Genomic DNA, 22,397 nt, shown 5'->3' with positions numbered 1-22,397 from the left:
CCTTGTACATTTTTACCCACTTTTCTAATCTCTCCAGAGCCCCAAATTTGCCACAGATGAAGCAATGGAAGGACATGTGCAGAGCACACTGCCCCCTTCCGGCTAGCTTCATTTTCCAACCAGCCAATCAACTGTAGGCCTTCTTACCAGCCTGAGTCTCTCTCAAATAGGCAATTCCAAACACAGTTGTGACTGCGTTATTAGCTGCAGTTTTCTGTCTTCCGTCTTTTCAGATTTCAGTCTGAAGAGTTTAACTCCACTCTGAGCCACTTACCTGGAAACAGAAACAGAAAATTGTGGTATTGGGGTGGGGTACAGGGAGGAGGTGGAATCCTTGCCTATCTGAATACTGACAGAGATTGTAATCCTTACCCTGATTATTCCTCAGAATTATTCCTCAGAGATTATTCCTCAGAAGTATTCAAATATCCATATCCCGGTAGCATCTCCTCTCCATTTTACCTTTTTATCAAGTTCCCAGGCTTTCTGTTTTACTTCCCTCCAAACTTGGCTTTCTCCATACCAGTAACTCTGGAATCCTTTGCAATCTGACTTCTGCGTCCATAAACCTAGTGCCTTGTACAGTTCCGAGCACAAAGCAGTTACTCTAAAAAGGATTGTTAATAATCGATTCTGAAAATTTCTTGTCAAATCACCTCATTAGCTTTGACCTTTACAGTGTATGATGGTGTTGCTGATTCCCTCCTCTTTAAAATTCTCATTCAGTGACTCCAGGGTTCCTGGTTCTCCTCCCTCTTGCTTTCTTTCCAATCCATAACTCCCTGGAATTCGGTACTACAAGAAAAGACTTAAGAGTGATACCAACCTGCCACAGCATGGATAGAACTTGAAAACATTCTGCTAAGTGAAATAAGCCAGACATGAAAAGACAAATATTGTATGATTCCACTTACATGACGTACCTAGAGTTGGCAAACTCTTAGAAACTGAAAGCAGAAGAGTGGTTTCTGGAAGTTGTGGGGAGGAAGGAAAAGGGGAGTTATCTTATCCAAACCCTGGGTAAGAACTTGGTTTTCTTTCTGCTATAAAGAACTTCAGTGGAAGTATGGATGATAGCCGAATAACGTCTGTAGATCATATAATAGTATTGAATCAATGATCTTGATGTGAAAGAAAGAAAGAGAGAGAGAGAAGAAAGGAGACAATAGAGTGGTACTGAGTTAGAAAAGGGTAAAGGTATAGGCAGGGAGAGATGGGGGCCCCTCACTAGGCTGGAAACTATTCCTGGCAGGCAGAAGCTCTAAGACAGAGTGAAAAATAGATAAGGGAATAGAGCAGATCACCTGGCCCTGGATACAGAGTTGCAGTTTGGGAAGACGAAAGAGTTCTGGAGATGTACGGTAGTAATGGTTGTGTAAGGTGAATGTACTTAATGCTACTGCACTGTATACTTAAAAATGTTTAAAATGCAGATAACTGGCTGGCTCAGTTTGGGGAGCATGTGACTCTTGATCTTGGGGTTGTGTGTTCCAGCCCCACACTGGGTGTAGAGATTACTTAAAAAAAAAATGTTTTTTCAAATGTTTAAAATGGTAAAGTTTATATTATATGTCTTGTACTACAATTTAGGAGGTTTTTAAAAGATTTTATTTATTCATTTTTCAGAGAGAGAGAACAAGCAGGAGAGTGGCAGGCAGAGGGAGAAGCAGAATCCCCGCTGAGCAGGGAGCCTGATATGGGGCTCCATCCCCGGACCCTGGGATCATGACCTGAGCCAAAGGCAGATGCTTAACCGACTGAGCCACCCAGGCTTCTCTAGTTTAAAAGATCTTTAATGAGGGGCACTTGGGTGGCTTAGTCAGTTAAGCATCTAACTCTAGGTTTTGGCTCAGGTTGTGATCTTGTGGTCATAGGATAGAGCCCTGAGTCAGCTCTGTGATGAGCAGGGAGCCTGCTTGGGATTCTCTCTCTTCCCCTCTGCCCTGCCCCCAGCAATCCCCTGCACAAGTGCTTGTGCTCTCTCTCTGTCCCTTGCCTCTAAGAAAAAAAAATTTAATGAGACAACACTAAATTTCAGTATTTAAAGATGAGCACCTGGGTCACAAAAAATAATAATAACAAAGAAACTATATGATTGCAATAAAAGTCAGGACTAGTGGTTAATTTTATAGGGGTAACGGGGTTTTAACTCTTTAAGAGGCAAGCAAGGTGCTTGGAAATGTTCTATTTTTATTACCAGGGGCAATAACAGGTATATAATTTATAATTCATGCCTTTCTATGTATATATTGTACTCATTTTTATGTGTGTTATATTTCACAATAAAGATGACTTAAGTACATATCATTTGTGCTAAAACTAACAATTGGTAGAAAAGAGGGTATTTACTTAGTTTCAAAGTATCTCCCTAAAATGTATTAAATTATTACAAACATAAAGTAGTATATTTGCAGTGAAAAAAAAATTTGGTATTCACCAGCCTAATCAAGTGATTCCAGTTAATATCACCAATAATGGGATAAAATGCCATTTTGTGTCACTTGAGACGATGCACAGAGAAGGGCATAACATCACTTTAATTGTATTCCTGCCAAAAATTCATTACCTTAATCTGACCCTAAGGAGACATCAGATAAGCCTAAATTGATAGATACTGTGCAAATAACCAGCCCTTAGTTCTTAATTAGAGACATAAGAAATGGAGAGAAAGAGAGAGAGAGAGATGCCAAGATCAGGAATGACAAAGAAAGCCTGAGAAACTAATTCAGATTTGAACAGATTTGAAACCATCAAATGCAACATGATATCCAGAACCAAACCCTGGATAAGAACTTGGTTTTCTTTCTGCTATAAAGAACTTCAGTGGAAGTATGGATGATAGCCGAATAAGGTCTGTAGAGCATATAATAGTATTGAATCAATGTTATTTTCCTGATCTTGATGTGAAAGAAAGAAAGAGAGAGAGAGAAAAGAAAGAAGGAGACAATAGAGTGGTACTGAGTTAGGAAAGGGTTAAGGTATAGGCAGGGAGAGATGGGGGCCCTCACTAGGCTGGAAACTATTCCTGGCAGGCAGAAGCTCTAAGACAGAGTGAAAAATAGGTAAGGGAATAGAGCAGACCACCTGGCCCTGGATATTAGGGAGTATTTTTCATTGGCGGCTACACTAAAATCATAGAAAATGACCAGACCTCAAAGAGGTAAGTCATTAATGGGGCTACCAATAGTTCCTGCTCAAACCAAGATGGCAGAAAAATCTCAAGGCTACAAGTTTCCTGGTCAAGTTTTCAATAAAAGACTGGCCCTTAAAACCCTTAGTAGCAACACATTTGGGACCCCTCTCACTCTAGAGAGCTTTTTCTCTTTTTTTTCCATTCTTCCTTTCTTTTTTTTTTTTTTTAAGATTTATTTATTTGACAGAGAGAGAGATTACAAGTAGGCAGAGAGGCAGACAGAGAGAGAGAGAGGGAAGCAGGCTCCTTGCTGAGTAGAGAGCCGGATGCTGGACTCCATCCCAGGACCCTGAGATCATGACCTGAGCCAAAGGCAGAGGCTTAACCCACTGAGCCACCCAGGTGCCCTCGTTTTTGTTTTTTTTTTGTTTGTTTTAAGATTTATTTATTTGACAGAGAGAGACATCGGGAGAGAGGGAACAGCATCAGGGGGAGTAGGAGAGAGAAAAACAGACTCCCCACTGAGCAGGGAGCCCAGCTTGGGGCTTAATCCCAGGACTCTGGGATCATGACCTGAGCCGAGGGCAGATGCCAAACTGACTGTGCCACCCAGGGCCCCCAAGAGAGTTTTTCTTTTTCTGCTCTCACCTTCATTTAATAAACTTTCACTTCACTTCACCCTTTTCTGTCCATGAGATTCATTCTTTGACTCCCTGAGACAAGGACCCTGCCATCCTGCAACAATACCAAATAATCCAAGATCGGAGCTAAGCAGGGGTGGTACTAACCAAAACTACAAGAAAATTTTACCTGAACCCAACATAGGAATAGGATGAGAGCAAGAAAAGGAATATTCTTAGAGCCTTTGGAAACTGCCAGGAATGAGAGCCAGGATGGCAATGAGAAAATGAGAAAAGTCATCTTGCACATTAAAACAAAAACAAAAAGCTATTCCTGAACTCTTAAGTCCCAATGGGGAGAATGTTTTGGAGCTGAGAAATATAAGAAAATAAAACACTTCAGTGGACAAGGACACCAAGCTAATTTCTGTTCATGCATGGGTGACTAAGCCATGGAATATTTACTCCTCTGAGGTAAGTGTGTGTATATATAAGATCATATACATGGTGTCAATTTTGTATCCTACTCCCCATATCACTATGTCATATTGCCCTTCATGCCACTCTTTGTCTCCATCCTCTCTCTGTACTTTTTTTTCAAGTACTATTATTATTTTTAAAGATTTTGTATATTTCTTTATTTGAGGGTTGGGGAAGGAGGATCAGAGGGAGCGGGAGGGGGGGGGAGGAAAGAATCTCATTTAGGTTCTGTACTGAGGGTAGAGCCCAACACAGGACTCCTTCTCACATCCCTGAGATCATGACCTGAGCTGAAACCAAGAGTCAGATGCTTAATCTACTGAGCCACCCAGGCACCCCTTTAGTTATTATTTTAATTACAGTATAGTTAACATGCAGTGTTAAATTTGTTTCAGGGGGCGCCTGGGTGGCTCAGTTGGTTAAACGTCTGTCTTCAGCTCAGGTATGATCCCAGGGTCCTGGGATTGAGCCCGGAGCTGGGCTCCCTGCTCTGCGGGAAGCCTGCTTCTCCACTTCCCGCCACTTGTGTTCCGTCTCTCACTGTCTCTCTGTCAAATAAATAAATAAATCTTTTTTTTTTTTTAAGATTTTATTTATTCATTTGACAGACAGAGATCACAAGTAGGCAGAGAAGCAGGCAGAGAGAGGAGGAAGCAGGCTCCCTGCTGAGCAGAAAGCCCGATCATGACCTGAGCCAAAGGCAAAGGCTTTAACCCACTGAGCCACCCAGGTGCCCCTAAATAAATAAATCTTAAAAAAAAAAAAAAAAAAGTGGGGCGCCTGGGTGGCTCAGTGGGTTAAGCCGCTGCCTTTGGCTCAGGTCATGATCTCAGGGTCCTGGGATCAAGGCCCGCATCGGGCTCTCTGCTCAGCAGGGAGCCTGCTTCCCTCTCTCTCTCTCTCTGCCTGCCTCTCCATCTACTTGTGATTTCTCTCTGTCAAGTAAATAAATAAAATCTTAAAAAAAAAAAAAAATGTGTACTCTTAATTCCCTTCACCTATTTCACCCATCCCCCACCCACCTCCTCTCTGTTTGTTCTCTGTAGTTAAGGGTCTGTTTTTCTGGTTTGTCTCTTTTTTTCTGGTCCTCTGTTTCTTAAATTCCACAGATGAGTGAAATCATATGGTATTCATCTTTCTCTGACTGACTTATTTAGCTTAGCATAATACACTCTAGATCCATCTATGTTGTTGCAAACGGCAAGATTTCATCCTTTCTTACGGCTGAGTAATGGCCCATTGTATATATATACTTCTTTATCCATTCATCTATTGATGACCCTTGGGCTGCTTCCATAATTTAACTATTGTAAATAATGCTACATAAACATAAGGGTGCATATATATTTTCAAATTAGTGTTTCACATTCTTTAGGTAAATACCCAGTAGTGGAATTACTGGATCATATGGTAGTTCTATTTTTATTTTTTTGAGAAACCGCCATACTGTTTTCCATAGTGGCTGCTTCAGTTTGCATTCCCACCAACAGAGCATGAGTGTTCCTTTTTCCCCACATCCGCATCAACACTTGTTTCTTGTGTTTTTTATTTTAGCCACTCTGTCAGATGTAAGATGGTATCTCACTGTGGTTTTTGCCTTGCATTTTCCTGTTGATGAGTGATGCTGAACATCTTTTCATGTGTCTGTTGGCCATCTGTATGTCTTTTTTGGACAAATGTCTGTTCAAGACTTCTGCCCATTTTTAAATTGGATTACTTGGGTTTTTTGGTGTTGAGTTTATAAGTTTTTTTTATTTTTTTTAAAGATTTTATTTATTTATTTGACAGAGAGAGATCACAAGTAGGCAGAGAGGCAGGCAGAGAGAGAGAGAGAGGAGGAAGCAGGCTCCCTGCCCAGTAGAGAGCCCGATTCGGTACTCGATCCCAGGACCCCGAGATCATGACCTGAGCCGAAGGCAGCGGCTTAACCCACTGAAGCCACCCAGGCGCCCAAGTTCTTTTTTTTTTTTAAGATTTTATTTATTTATTTATCAGAGAGAGAGAGTGCACACACAATCAAGGGAAGCAGCAGGCAGAGGGAGAAGCAGGCTTCTTGCTGAACACTGAGCCTAATTTGGGATTCAATCCCAGGACCCTGGGATCATGACCTGAGCTGAAGGCTGACACTTAAAGAACTGTGCCACCCCTATGTCCCATATAAATTCTTTATATATTCTGGATACTAACCTTTTATTGGATATGTCATTTGCAATTATCTTCTACCATTCAATAGGTTGCCTTTTGGTTTTGTTGATGTTTTCCTTTTTTGTGCAAAAGCTTTTTTATTTGGATAGAGTCCCAATAGTTTAGGTTTGCTTTTGTTTCCCTTGCCTCAGAAGACATATCTAGAAAAATGTTGCTATGGCCCATGTCAGAGAGATTACTGCCTGGGCTCTCTTCTAGGATTTTTATGGTTTCAGGTCTCAGATTTAGGTTCTTAATCCATTTTGAGTTTATTTTTGTGTACCGTGTTGGAAAGTAGTCCACTTTGGATCTTTTGCATGTAGCTGTCCAGTTTTCCCAGCACCATTTATTGAAGAGATGTTTTGCCATTGCATATTCTTGCCTCCTTTGTCAAAGATTAATTGACCATATAATCATGATTTTGTTTCTCCTCTGTACTGTCTTAGATAGGGCTGGATCCCAAAGGCTGATTTAGGCTATACAAAGCCAGTGTGCTAATTAGCAAGAGCTACAGTAACACACTTTGGCCCTGCTAACATATAAGCCATATAAGCCCATCAGTATAGGGAGTCTCATGAAACTGAAGCCAGAAAATCCATAGCACTGATCAGAAATTTCTTTACAAACTCTAGTTCACTTATTGATTTTAAGTCAGTTATATGCAAGACACCATTCTGGCTCTATGGTGGTAGTGGAAGGAGAGCAATATATAAGGATGATTATGACATTAATTCCCACAGTGTGCCTGGGTGGCTCAGTCGATTAAGCATCTGACTCTTGGTTTCAGCTCAGGTCATGATCTCAGGGATGTGAGATTGAGCTCTGCCTCAGGCTCCATGGTCAGCAGGTAGTCTGCTTAAGATTCTCTTTTTTCCTCGCTCTCTACCTCTCCCCACACCTCACTCCCTCTCTAAAATAAATAAGTAAATCTGGTTTTTTAAGAGTCCATTCATTTATTTGACACAGAGAGAGAGAGAGCATAAGCAGAAGAAGCAGCAAAGGGAGAGGGAGAAACAGGCTCCCCACCGAACAGAGAGCCCAACATGGGGCTCGATCCTAGGACCTGGGATCATGACCAGAGCATAAGCAGATGCCTAACTGACTGAGCTACCCAGGTGCCCCAAATAAGTAAATCTTAAAAATAAATAAATAAATAAATAAATAAATAAATGTGTGTGTGTGTGTGTGTTTCCCACATTTATACATATAATATGTAAATATATTATAGTAACTATCATACAGAATACAATAAAAGTATTATAGGAGTTCAGAGAGGAAAGAAATCAAAAGTGATTTTTTTTTTAAAGATTTTATTTATTTATTTGACAGACAGAGATCACAAGTAGGCAGAGAGGCAGGCAGAGAGAGAGGAGGAAGCAGGCTCCCTGCTGAGCAGAGAGCCCGATGTGGGACTCGATCCCAGGACCCCGAGATCATGACCTGAGCCGAAGGCAGCAGCTTAACCCACTGAGCCACCCAGGCGCCCCAAAAGTGATAGTTTTAATCATATTTATAATGAATATTTATGGAGCACTTACTATGTTTACTCTTGTTCCTTCTTTTTTTTTTTTTTTAAAGATTTTTTATTTATTCATTTGACAGAGAGAGATCACAGGTAGGTAGAGAGGCTGGCAGAGAGAGAGAGAGAGAGAGAAGCAGGCTCCCCGCTGAGCAGAGAGCCTGATGCGGGACTTGATCCCAGGACCCTGAGATCATGACCTGAGCTGAAGGCAGCGGCTTAACCCACTGAGCCACCCAGGCGCCCCCTCTTGTTCCTTCTTTGATCTAATCCAAACTCATTGCTATAAATGTCATTACAGGTTAATGACTCCCAACTTTATATCTTCAGCCTAGACCTATCTCCCAAATCCCAAATTTATATATCTAACTGCCTATTCAGTATCTCCATTTGGAGTTCAAATGACATCTCAAATTCAATATGCTTAAAATTTAACTCATCTTTTCTATTAAACCTGCTCCACTTGCAGCCTTCCCCATCTCAGTGATGGGGATGAAACTTCATCCTTCCTGCTGCTTATAACAAAAAGCTTAGAGATATTCTTTTTATTTTTTAATAGAAAAAGAAAATAAATAACCATGTACTTATCAACCAACTTCAACAATTATCAACAAACATCCAGTCTTGTTTTTTTCCCACTTCTTTCCCAACTGATTATTTTTAAGCAAATTCCAGATACCATATAATTTCATCCATAAATACTTGTATTTGTTTGTAAAATATAGAGAATCTTTTAAAAATATCACTAACACAAAGAAAATTAACAGTAATTTCTTAATGTTACCAAATATATAGTGTTCAAATTTCTCCAATTCTCTCTCTCTCTTTTTTTTTTTTTTTTTTTTTGCAGTTCCAAAACAAGATTTACACATTGCATTTGGATGATTCTTTTATTAGCTACCCTTTAATCTGTAAATCTCTCCTCATTTTTATTTCTTGCAATTTATATATTTGTTGATGAAACTAGGTCATTTGTTCTGTAAAATTTCCAGTAGTGTGGGTTTCTTTTTATTGCATCCCCATGGTGTCATCTGATGTATTTCTTTGTCTCTTCTTATTTCCTATATCTAGGCAGTTAGATATAGAGTTGTTATGATTTATGTTCCATTTTTTCTTTTTTGGCAAGAATATTTCATAGGTGCTATCATTTACTTCCTATTGCATCTTTTTTTTTTTTTAATTTAAATTCAATTAGCCAACATATACTACATCACTAGTTTCTTCCTATTGCATCTTATCAGGAGACATATAACATCTTGTTGAATGTATTTTTGTTTTGTTACAATTGATAAGTAGGCTCAAATGTGATTTTTTTTTTTACTTGATAGTTTAGCAGTCATAGGTAAGCATTACCTAGGTATATTATTTCACTAAGAGCTGCAAAATAGTGATATTCTAATTTTAACATATTGTCTTCATTTATTAGCTGGAATTCTCTTGTAACTAAGAAATTTTCCTTCATCAAACATTTGATTACATAAGGAAAGGCAGAATAAATGCTTGATTCTTTCTTTTGATTTGCTAGTTTTCAAATTGATGACTTGAGCTTCTCGACATAATAGAGAATAGTTCTCCAAATGATGAAATTCCTTAGCATTCTCCAAAAATGACCAATGAGATTTTTGTTTTTAGTCTCATTATGAACTCATGGATTTTAACACATTTAGCATATCCAATACATTGCAGTTATTTCTCATTTTGAAATGCATATCATCACATCATTGGACTCTGGAAATCCCTTCAGATTAGCTCCAGAGTCGTTCTGACTCTATTCCAGTGGTCTTTGATAGCTTGCTTGTTCTCTGTTGTAAGAAGATGTTCCAAGTTCACCTTGTTAATTTCCTGCTGCAGATCTGGAATCAGATGTTCTGAGAAGCCTTGGTTCGTTTTAGTAGTAAATCACATTTAGAGACCACAGTTTGGATGGTTGGAAAGCTTATTGCTAACATTGGATTGGTCACTGTTTTGCTTTTTCCAATTAAATTTTAGGATTTCAGGGATTTTACCAAAGTTTCTTGATCTTATATTTCTATCTCTCTTATGATTAACAACTTGGTTCCTGATAAGGTTAACATTATCTTTAATCTTTATTCTGTTCTCTTTCTCTCTCTATATATAAAATCATTTCAGAAAAATGCCAATATTATTACTAATGAGACAATGAAAAAAGTTTAGCATTCCTCTCCAGTTTAATTTTTTCCTTAAGGTACATCTCATAAAAAATGTACAGTTAAGACTTATGCTACAACATGGATGAATCTTGAAGACGTTATGCTACAGAAAATAAGTTGCTCACAAGAAGACAAATCCACTTATATGAAGTACTTATATACCTTACATAATTATATAGAGTAGTCAGAATCATAGAGGCAGAAAGTAAAATGGTGGCTGCCAAGATATGGGGAGAGAGGAGGAATGGGGAGGTTTGATTTAATGGGTACAGAGTTTCTGTCTTATGAAATAAAAAGAGGAATAGAGATGGTGATGGTTGCACAACACTATGAATATATTTAGTGTTACTGAACAAGACACTTAAAATAGGCTATAATGGAAAAAAATGGCTACAATGGTAAATTTTATGTGTATTTTACAATAAAAATTTTTAAAACCAGTACAGTTAAATTAGTGTATTTTAGAGTCATTTGAAATAATTCTACTAATTTAATGCAGTGGTTAATTTATTTCATTTTGTTTTTTATTTTTAGTGACTATTTTTACTTTTTTAACTAAGATTAAATTTATTTTTTAAATTCATTTTTTTCAATTTTTGAAATGAATGAATGAATTTTGAAATGAATGATTTTTTCAATTCATTTTTAAATTCATTTTTTAAATTTATTTTTTATTTAAGATTTTTATTTATTTATTTGACAGAGAGAGATCACAAGTAGGCAGAGAGGCAGGCAGAGAGAGTGGAGGAAGCAGGCTCCCTGCTGAGCAGAGAACCCGAAGTGGGGCTCAATCCCAGGACCCTGGGATCATGACCTGAGCCGAAGGCAGAGGCTTTAACCCACCGAGCCACCCAGGTGCCCCAAGATTAAATTTAAATACAATGAAATGCACAGTGCTTAGTCATATAATGTGATGAGTTTTAACAAATGTATCTGTGAAACATACATATCAATCAAGATATAAAATATTTTCTTCACTTCAGAGAGTTGCAACCATATATCAGACAAGTTAGATTTTAAACCAAAGACCATAATAAGAGATGAGGAAGGACACTATATCAAACTAAAAGGTTCTATCCAACAAGAAGTTCTAACAATTTAAAATATCTATGCCCCTAACATGGGAGCAGCCAATTATATAAGTCAATTAATAATGAAATCAAAAAATACATCGACAATAATACAATAATAGTAGGGGACTTTAACACCTCCTCACTGAATGGACAGATCATCTAAGCAAAAGATCAGTGAGGAAATAAGGGCTTTAAATGACACACTAGACCACATGGACATCACAGATATATTCAGAACATTCCATCCCAAAGCATCAGAATACACATTTTTCTCTAGTGCACATGAAACATTCTCTAGAATAGATCACATCCTGGGTCACAAATCAGGTCTCAACCAGTACCAAAAGACCGGGATCATTCCCTGCATTATTTTCAGACCACAATGCTTTAAAACTCAAACTCAGGGGACACCTGGGTGGCTCAGTTGGTTATGTGGCTGCCTTCGGCTCAGGTCATGATCCCAGCGTCCTGGGATCGAGTCCCACATCGGGCTCCTTGCTCGGCGGGGAGCCTGCTTCTCCCTCTGTCTCTAGCCTGCCACTCTGTCTGACTGTGCTTGCGCTCTGTATCTCTCTCTCTCTCTCTAACAAATAAATAAAAACCTTTAAAAAAAAAACTCAAACTCAGTCACAAGAGGAACATTGGAAAGAATTCAAATACATGGAGGTGAAAAAGCATCCCACTAAAGAATGAATTGGTCAACCAGGAAATTAAAGAAGAATTTTAAAAATTCACAGAAACAAATAGAAATGAAAACATGACTGTTCAAAATCTTTGGGATGCAGCAAAGTGGTCCCAAGAGGAACATATATAGCAATACAAGCCTTTCTTAAGAAACAAGAAAGGTCTCAAATACCCTAAACCAAAAGGAGCTGAAGAAAAAACCACAAATAAAGCCTACACACAACAGGAGAAGAGAAATAATAAAGATCAGAGCAGAAATCAATGAAATAGAAACCAAAAAAAACAGTAGAACATATCAATGAAAGTAGGAGCTGGTTCTTTGAAAGAATTAATAAGATCAATAAACCCCTGGCCAGACTTATCAAAAAGAAAAGAGAAAGGAATCATGAATGAAAGAGGAAAGATCACAACTGACACCAAAGAAATACAATTATAAGAACATATTATGAGCAACTATATGCCAACAAACTAGACAATCCAGAAGAAATGGATGTATAAACTACAAAAACTGGGTGCCTGGGTGGCTCCGTTGGTTAAGCCACTGCCTTCATCTCAGGTTGTGATCCCGGAGTCCCGGGATCAAGTCCCACATCGGGGTCCCAGCTCCAAAGAGAGTCTGCTTCTCCCTCTGACCTTTCCCCCTCTCATGCTCTCTCTCATTCTCTCTCCCTCAAATAAGTAAAATAAAATCTTTAAAACAAAACAAACAAACAAACAAAAACTACCAAAACTGAACCAGGAAGAAATAGAAAACCTGAACAGACCCATAACCAGTAAGGAAATTGAAACAGTAATCAAAATCTCCAAACAAGCAAGAGCCCATGGCCAGATGGCTTCCCAGGGGAATTCTACAAAACATTTATTTTTTTTAAGATTTTATTTGTTTATTTGTCAGAGAGAGAACACAAGCAGGGGGAGAGGCAGTCAGAGGGAGAACCAGGCTCCCCACTGAACACAGAGCCTGATGCGGGATTTGATCCCAGGACCCTGAGGTCATGACCTGAGCCAAAGGCAGATGGTTAATAACTGAGCCACCCAGGTGCCCTCTACCAAACATTGGAAGAAGAATTAATTCCTATTCTCCTGAAACTGTCCCAAAAAATAGAAATGGAAGAAAAACTTCCAAACTCATTTTATGAGGCCAGCATTACCTTGATCCCAAAACCAGACAGAGACCCCATCAAAAAGGAGAATTACAGACCAATAACTGTGATGAACATGGATGCAAAAGTTCTCACCAAAATACTAGCTAATAGGATCCAACAGTACATTAAAAGGATTATTCACCACAACAAAGTGGGATTTATTCCTGAGATGCAAGGTTGGTTCAACATCCTCAAATCAATCAATGTGATACAATACACTAATAAAAGAAAGGACAAGAACCATATGATATTCTCAATAGATGCAGAAAATGCATTTGACAAAGGGGAGCAAGAGCAAAAATGAACTCTTGAGACTTCATCAAGATAAAAAGCTTTTGCACAGCAAAGGAAACAGTCAATAAAACCCAAAGAAAACCGATGGAATGGGAAAAGATATTTGCAAATAACATAGCAGATAAAGTGCTAGTGTCCAAAATCTGTAAAGAACTTATCAAACTCAACACCCAAAGAATAAAAAACCCAATCAAGAAATGGGCAGAAGGGCGCCTGGGTGGCTCAGTGGGTTAAGCCACTGCCTTCGGCTCAGGTCATGATCTCAGGGTCCTGGGATCGAGTCCCGCATCGGGCTCTCTGCTCGGCGGGGAGCCTGCTTCCCTTTCTCTCTCTCTGCCTGCCTCTCTGTCTACTGTGATCTCTCTCTCTGTCAAATAAATAAATAAAATCTTAAAAAAAAAAAAAGAAATGGGCAGAAGACATGAACAGACATTTCTGCAAAGAAGACATCCAAATCACCAACAGACATATGAAAAAATATTCAACATTACTTGGCATCAGGGAAATACAAATCAGAACCACAATGAGGTACCACCTCACACCAGTCAGAATGGCTAAAATTAACAAGTGTGTAAACAACAGATATTGGTGAGGATGCAGGAAAAGGAGAACCCTCCTACACTATTGGTGGAGATGCAAGCTGGTGCAGCCACTCTGAAAACAGTGTGGAGGTTTCTCAAAAAGTTGAAAATAGAGCTACCCTACAGTCCAGCATTGCACTACTGGGTATTTACACCAAAGATACAAATGTAGTTATCCTAAGGGGCACGTGCACCTGAATGTTTATAGCAGCAATGTCCACAATAGCCAAACTATGGAAAGAGCCTAGATGTCCATCAGCAGATGAATGGATAAAGAAGTGGTAATATATACAATGGAATACTATGCAGCCATTAAAAAATGAAATCTTGTCTTTTGCAATGACATGGATGGAACTAGAGGGTATTATGCTAAGTGAAACAAGTCAATCAGAGAAAGACAATTATCATATGATCGTGCTGATATGCGGAGTTTGAGAAACAAAACAAAGGATCATGGAGAAAGAGAGGAAAAAATGAAATGGGACAAAACCAGAGAGACAAACAATAAGACTCTTAATCACAGGAAACAAACTGAGGGTTGTTGTAGTGGAAGAAGATGGGAGGGAGTGGTGGCTGGGGGATGGACACTGGGGAAGGTATGTGCTATGGTGAGTACTGTGAACTGTGTAAGACTGATGAATCATGGGGCTCCTGGGTGGTTCAGTGGGTTAAAGCCTCTGTCTTTGGCTCAGGTCATGATCCCAGGGTCCTGGGATCGAGCCCCACATCGGGCTCTCTGCTCGGCAGGGAGCCTGTTTCCTCCTCTCTCTCTGCCTGCCTCTCTGCCTACTTGTGATCTCTGTCTGTCAAATAAATAAATAAAATCTTTACAAATTAAAAAAAAAAAAAAGACTGATGAATCACAGACCTGTACCTCTGAAACAAATAACACATTATATGTTAATATAAGTAAATAAATAAATAAATAAACAAACTTTTGCAATATTCACAAATAGGTCTTTCAGGAACATATATATTCATTCCTCTTGCAAAGATATCTAAGAGTGGAACAGTTGGGTCACAGGATAGGCATTTGCTTAACTTTGTAAGAAACTGCCAAAGTTTCCAAAAGGCTGTATAATTTTTTACTCCCACTAACAACACGTGAGAAATTTAGGTGCTGCACATCTCACTACCATTTGATATTGTCATGGTAAAGTCCTATCTCATTGTGTTTTTAGCAAACTTTGTATATCATTTATGTACAATAAAATGTGCCCATTTTGTGTAGCATTTTAATAAGTTCGACAAATGTGTGTGTGTGTATGTGTGTGTAGCCACCACTACAATCAAACATAGAACATTTTCACCTTCCTCAAAAGTTCCCTTGTGCCCCTCTGCAATCAGTTATCACACCCTCCCCAGCTCCAAGCCACCACTTTCTTACTTTCTATCACTGTGGCTTAGTTTCGCCCATTCCGGAATTACACAAAAACTTAACCATGCAGTATGTAGTTGTAGTGACCATGAAAACGCACCACTGAAATCTGCGTTTGGGGGCATAAATAACTAATGACCCTACCTGCTGCCTTTTGGGATCTACCACCGCATTTGCACCAAAGCCACACTTCGCACAGGCTGATCCCAGCCAATGACAGAGCACAGCAGGGCTATAAAAGCAGGTCCAATGCTGTGATAGGCAAGATGCCTCCAACAGGTGCTTTTGACTTGAAGGTAATTTTTTAAGGATGTAATATTTATTGAATTGTTTTTTTCTTGCCAGGGCCTGTTCTTCAGGGCCATTTTAATATTCATTAGGTCTTAGGTTAATTGGTACATTAAGCCAATAGATTTGCTCACATTTTTGAAGGTAAAATTGGTGTATGACATATTAGTTTCAGGTATACAACATAATAATTCAGTATTTGGGGTTTCTAAAATAATTTTATCTTTAAGTAATCTCTACACTCAACTTGGGGCTTGAACTCACAACGCCTATCTCAAGGGTCACATGCTTTACTGACTCAGCCATCCAAGCACCACAATAATTCAATATTTGTATATGTTACTCAATATAATACAATAACTCAATAATTCAATATTTGTACACATTACAAAGTATTCACTTATCAATAAGTGGGTGTTACCATCCATCACCATTCAATTAATCTCCTTCAACCATTTTGCCCACCTGCCTGACTTAAAGGTTCTTCATCAGTCCAAACCTTTCTTGGAATGATGCTGTAGGACAAGACTCTTCCATTCAAAGATTTATTTCTTCCTTCTCTCCTTCCACAGATGTCAGACCTGTACCTTGGTCTGAAGGCTCTCTCTGTCTTTCCCTAATCCTTCCCTATAGTGGTTTAAGATATGCCCATAAATTCATCGACATTCCCTTCAAAAGGCAGAGCCTATTTCCCTCCTCTTGAGAGTGGACTAGACTTAGTGACTTGCTTTTAATAAATAGACTAAGACAGAAGTAATGGTGTCTAACTTCCAAAACTATGCCATAAAAGGGCATTTTGTCTCCTTCCTTCTTTTCTCTTTGTTCATTTGCTCTGAGAGAAGCCAGCTGCCATGTCATGTGGGTGCTCAAGTAGACCTAGGGAAAAGCCTACATGGTGAAGGAACTAAAGATTTCCGGCCAATAGCCATGTGAGTGAGCCATATTGGAAGGAGATATCCAGCCTCAGTCAAGCCTTCAGATTACTATAAACTCAACCAACAACTTGACCACAACCTTATGAGAAATCCTAAGCCAAAATAACTCAACTAATTTGCTCCTAGGTTTCCAATCCTTAAAAACTATGTGAGATGATAAATATTTGCCATTTTAAGCTGCTACATTTTGTGTTGATTTGTTTCAAATTGATAGATAACCAATATACTCCCCAGATAAATCTCTTGCACATCTTTTTTAAGATTTTATTTATTTAATGGGCAGAAGATATGAACAGACACTTCTCCAATGAAGACATACAAATGGCTATCAGATACATGAAAAAATGTTCATCATCACTAGCCATTAGGGAGATTCAAATTAAAACCACATTGAGATACCACCTTACCCCAGTTAGAATGGCCAAAATTAGCAAGACGGGAAACAACGTATGTTGGAGAGGATGTGGAGAAAGAGAAACCCTCTTACACTGTTGGTGAGAATGCAAGTTGGTGCAGCCACTTTGGAGGACAGTGTGGAGATTCCTCAAGAAACTAAAAATAGAGCTTCCCTATGACCCTGAAATTGCACTACTGGGTATTTACCCCAAAGATACAGATGTAGTGAAAAGAAGGGCCATCTGTACCCCAATGTTTATAGTAGCAATGGCCACGGTTGCCAAACTATGGAAAGAACCAAGAAGCCCTTCAATGGACGAATGGATAAGGAAGATGTGGTTCATATACACTATGGAGTATTATGCCTCCATCAGAAAGGATGAATACCCAACTTTTGTAGCAACATGGATGGGCCTGGAAGAGATTATGCTGAGTGAAATAAGTCAAGCAGAGAGAGTCAATTATCATATGGTTTCACTTATTTGTGGAGCATAACAAATAACATGGAGGACATGGGGAGATGGAGAGGAGAAGGGAGTTGAGGGAAACTGGAAGGGGAGGTGAACCATGAGAGACTATGGACTCTGAAAAACAACCTGAGGGTTTTGAAGGGGCAGGGGGTGGGAAGTTGGGGGAACCAGGTGGTCGGTATTAAGGAGGGCACGTATTGCATGGAGCACAGGCTGTGGTGCAAAAACAATGAATACTGTTACGCTGAAAAGAAATAATTTTTTAAAATTCCAAAAAAAAAAAGATTTTATTTATTTATCTGACAGAAAGAGAAAGATAGAGAGAGAAAGAGCACAGGCAGGGGGAGTAGCAAAGAAGCAGTCTCCCTGCTGAGCAGGGAGCCCAACACAGGGCTTGATCCCAGGACCCTGAGATCATGACCTGAACCAAAGGCAGCTGCCTAACCAACTGAGCCATCGAGGCACCTCTCTTTTGCACATCTAATTATGTCTTGGCATTATTTTCCCAGGAGACCAACTAACAATATTCTTTTGTATTTTGTTTCTTTTGTTCAGAATGTTTTTACTTTTTATCTATGTTGTGTACATTTGTAGTTTCTTTTTTATCTTTATATTGCATGAAGATACCACAATTTTTTTATCCATTCTCCTACTGATGGACATTGGATTGTTTCCAGTTTGGGGCTATTATGAATAAAGTTGCTATGAACAGCCATCACAACTTTCTTTTTGCAGACACATGTGTTTTCATTTCTCTTGGGTAACTGTCCAGGAATGGAACTACTAGGTCATAAGACAGGTATTTGTTTAATTTTACAAAAAACTTACAAATACTTTTCTAAAGTAGTTATATCATTTTATACTACTAGTAGCAGTGTATGAGAGTTCTATTTGTTCTACAACCTTGCTAACACTTGGTGCTATAGGTCTTTTTAACTTTTGCCATTCTGTGGGTGTTAAGTGATAGTGCACTGTGGTTTTTTTTTTTTTTTAATTTTTAAAAGATTTTATTTATTTATTTGACAGACAGAGATCATAAGTGGGCAGAGAGGCAAGGAGGGGTTGGAGGTAGGGGGAAGCAGGCTCCCCGCTGAGCAGAGAGCAGAGACCCTGAGATCATGACTTGAGCCAAAGGCAGAGACTTAACCCACTGAGCCATCCAGGGGCCCCTGCACTGTGGTTTTACTTTGCCTTTCCCTAGGACTAATGATGAGCACTTTTTCCTGTATTTATTGGCCATGTGTGCATCTTCTCTTGTGGCTGTCCACTCAAACTGTCCACTTTATAATTAGGTTATCTTCCTCTATAGATGTCTAGATTAAAAAATATACTTGATCACGTTATTTGTCAGATTGTTCATTTTGAGTTCATTTTGGCTCATACTTCTTTAAAACATTTCTATTTCAAAGTCAAATCTACAAAATAAGTTAAATTTTTAAAAGTCTACCTTCCCATCCCTGGCTGCCTCACAGTCTGCTTCTTCTGTCCTCCTATGAGTAGGAGGTTTTAAGTTTTTGGTTTATCTTTGGAGTCATTATTCTCTTTCTCTCTCATTTTTCATTTGACTAGACAGGAAATCAGGATGGATCTACCTTTAAAATACTATGCGTCTAGGGCACCTGGGTGGCTCTGTGAGTTAAAGCCTCTGCCTTCGGCTCAGGTCATGATCTCAGGGTCCTGGGATCGAGCCCCGCATTGGGCTCCCTGCTCAGCAGAGAGCTTGCTTCCCCACTTCTCTCTGCCTGCTTCTCTGCCTACTTGTGATCTCTGTCAAATAAATAATTAAAAATTTTTTTAAAATAATAAAATACTAAAAATTTTTAAATAATATATGTCTAGACTCTCACTGATTGTTACCATCTACACTGACATGCTCTAGTCTGAGTTACATCATTGCTTACCCAGATCATGGCAAGATCCCTGAGAGACTTCCCACTGTAACCCTTACAATATCTACAGTCTATTATTCTCAACACAGCAGCCAAAGTGATCTTGTAAAAATCTAAGTCAAGCCATATCACTCCTCTGTTTATTTTTATTTTTTTAAAGATTTTATTTATTTATTTGACAGAGAGAGAGAGAGGGATAGCCAGAGAGGGAACACAAGCGGGGGGAGTGAGAGAGGGAGAAGCAGGCTTCCTGCTGAGCAGGGAGCCCAGTGTTGGGCTGGATCTCAGGACCCTGAGCCGAAGGCAGACACTTGACAACTGAGCCACACAGGTGCCCCTCATCCCTCTGTTTAAAAGCTTGCATATGTTCCCCATTTCACTCAGAGAAAAAAACCAAAGTCCAACAATGCCTATAAGGAAGGCCCTATGAGGGCACCTGCTTGGCTCAATCAGTTAGGCATCTGACTTTCTATTTCAGTTCAGGTCATGAACTCAGGGTTGTGAGATCAATCCCCGCCTCAGGTTCCACATTCAGTGAGGAGTCTGCTTGAGATTCTCTCTCTCCCTCTGCCCCTACCCCTACGCCCATGCTCACTTGAGTGCTTTCTCTCTTAAAAAAAAAGAGAGGTGCCTGGGTTGCTCAGTTGGTTAAATATCTGCCTTCTATTCAGGTCATGATCCCTGGGACACAGGATAGAGCCCACATCAGGATTCCTGCTCAGCAGGGAGTCTGCTTCTCCCTCTCCCTCTGCCCCTCCATCCATTTGTCCTCCTTCTCCCTCTCGCTCAAATAGATAAATAAATAAAATCTTTAAGAAAAAAAAAAAAGGGAAAGCCCATGTGATCTGGTCCCTGTTATTCCCCTAATCTCATCTCTTACTCTTCTTTCTCTTACTCCTCCATTTCAGCTACAATGGGCACCAGCTATTCCTTGGATGTACCAGGCACACCGCTACTTTGTACTAGCCATCCTCTTTTTCTACAAGACTCCTCTGCCAGATATTCAAGTGGCTATCTCCCTTACTGTCTTCAAATCTGCTCAAGTCTCATATTCTCAATAACACTTAGCCCATTTAAAACTGCAACCTCAAGATGCCTGGGTGGCTCAGTTGGTTGAGCATCTGCCTTTGGCTTGGGTCATGATCCCAGGGTTCTGGAATCAAGTCCCATATCGGTGTCCTTGCTTGGTCAGGAACCTACTTCTCCCTCTGCCTGCTGCTCCCCTGCTTGTGCCTTCTCTTCTGATAAATAAATAAATAAAATCTTAAAAACAAAACAAAACACTGCAACCTCTCCTATCCCTTCACCAGTCTTCCCCATGACCACAGCCCTCATCAGCATTCTCAGTCACACTTACCTTATCTTCTTTTTTGCCACAGCACAAATCACTTCTGACAGACTATATCATCTAACTCTTTACTAATTATCTGTCTCCCCCACTAGAATGTAAGCCCCACAGGAGCAGGAGTCTTTGTGTATTGTGTGCACTAGCACATGGTAAGTGCTCAATAAATATTACTGAAGGAATGAATAAGTAAATTAATTCCAGACATTGTTCTGAGCATATTCAAGAGATTGTCCCACTTAATTTTCAAAATAACAATAAGGTGGGATGCAATTATTATAATTTTACAGAAGAGGAAACTAAAGCACAGAAAGGATAAGTACCTTGCCCAAGTTCACACAGTTGGCAATTGTGGAAGTTAGTTTCATAGAAGCAGCTGTGTTTGAGTTTGGTCATACTCCTTAAATCCTTTTTGGAATGAGATGGGACTTGTTCTATAAACAAAGCAAATCAAAAGGGTAAAGTAAATAAATCACTAAATGAGAATGAGGATGAACCAAAGCAACCAAGGAAAAAGAGACAACCTGAACAGAAAGTTCTGAGGAATGACTGAGGGATGAGGTGTCTGGGTGGCTCAGTCGGTCAAACATTTAACTCTTGGTTTTGTCTCAGATCATGATCTCAGGATTGTGGGACCAAGCCCCACCATGGGCTTCACGCTCAGCATGAAGTCTGCTTGAGATTCTCTCTCCCTCTTTTCCTTCCCCCAACCCCCACTCATGCTTTCTATCTCTGTCTAAAATAAATAAAATCTTTAAAAAAAAAAAAAAAAAGAAAGAGTGAAGGAAACACAAGTGGTTCAGATTGACTGACTAAGGGTTAATGCAAAGTATTTGCAAGAGGTGATATTAGAGGGGCACCTAGGTGACTCAGTCAGTTAAGCATCTGCTTTTGGCTCAGGTCATGACCCCAGAGTCCTGGGATCAAGCTCCATTTTCCCTCTCACTCTTCCTGCTTGTTTTCTCTCTCTCTCTCTCTGTTAAACAAATAAATAAAATCTTAAAAAAATAAAGAGGTAATATTAGAAAGAGAAGTTAGGGTATATTATGAAGGAAGCTAAGGAAAGAAATAAGAAGGAGGGGAAAGGGTAATTGTGGTTTTGTGATACTGGAAGGGAATGTTACTTCTTCAACTCAAGCACTCCTTCAAGGCAAGTAACTCTATTCCACAAATACCTTTAAAAAATGATGTAAAATTTGATTCACACACAGGCATGGCCTCAAAACTAAGTTATACACTTAGATTTGGATTACCTTTAAGACCAGCATCTCGGGGCGCCTGGGTGGCTCAGTGGGTTAAGCCACTGCCTTCGGCTCAGGTCATGATCCCAGGGTCCTGGGATCGAGTCCCGCATCGGGCTCTCTGCTTAGCAGGGAGCCTGCTTCCCTCTCTCTCTCTCTGCCTGCCTCTCTGTCTACTTGTAATCTCTGTCTGTCAAATAAACAAATAAAATCTTTAAAAAAAAAAAAAAAAAAGACCAGCATCTCTACCACCCCAAGAAAACCCATAGAGTTCCTGTAGTAAGAGGTAGCTTTGCTCAGAAGGCGAAAGAAAAGTACTGACCACAGACCAACACTAACTTCCATCTCACAGGCTAAAGGAATGGGTAAGGGAAAATAGTATCTCTAAATGTTGCTTTTTTTTACTCTTGGGAATTACTTTCTTCAACAAAAGAATGAGGGAAGTGAGGGAGAAAAAGGGGTAAATATCTTCATTGTCCTTTTGCAATGTTCTTTGGGGAGAGGATAAATTCAATGCCTGTGTTTTTCCCATTATTTAATGTTAGAAAATAGCAATTAGGAAAATTATCCA

The 22,397-nt window shown here is 39.4% G+C and overlaps 1 long non-coding RNA gene across 1 annotated transcript in view; it reads right to left on the bottom strand.

Annotated features, from left to right (window-relative positions):
- Positions 1-204: 204 nt before the first annotated feature.
- LOC309867099 overlaps positions 205-22,397 on the bottom strand; it is a 26,458-nt gene continuing 4,265 nt past the window's right edge. Inside the window, exon 3 of the long non-coding RNA XR_014312977.1 lies at positions 205-274. This is a non-coding gene — a long non-coding RNA (uncharacterized lncRNA). The remainder of the gene's footprint in view (positions 275-22,397) is intronic.

Source organism: Mustela nivalis (genome assembly GCF_964662115.1).
Source record: "Mustela nivalis genome assembly, chromosome: 6".
Lineage (NCBI taxonomy): Eukaryota > Metazoa > Chordata > Mammalia > Carnivora > Mustelidae > Mustela > Mustela nivalis.
This window is presented reverse-complemented; position numbering and strand designations above follow the sequence as displayed.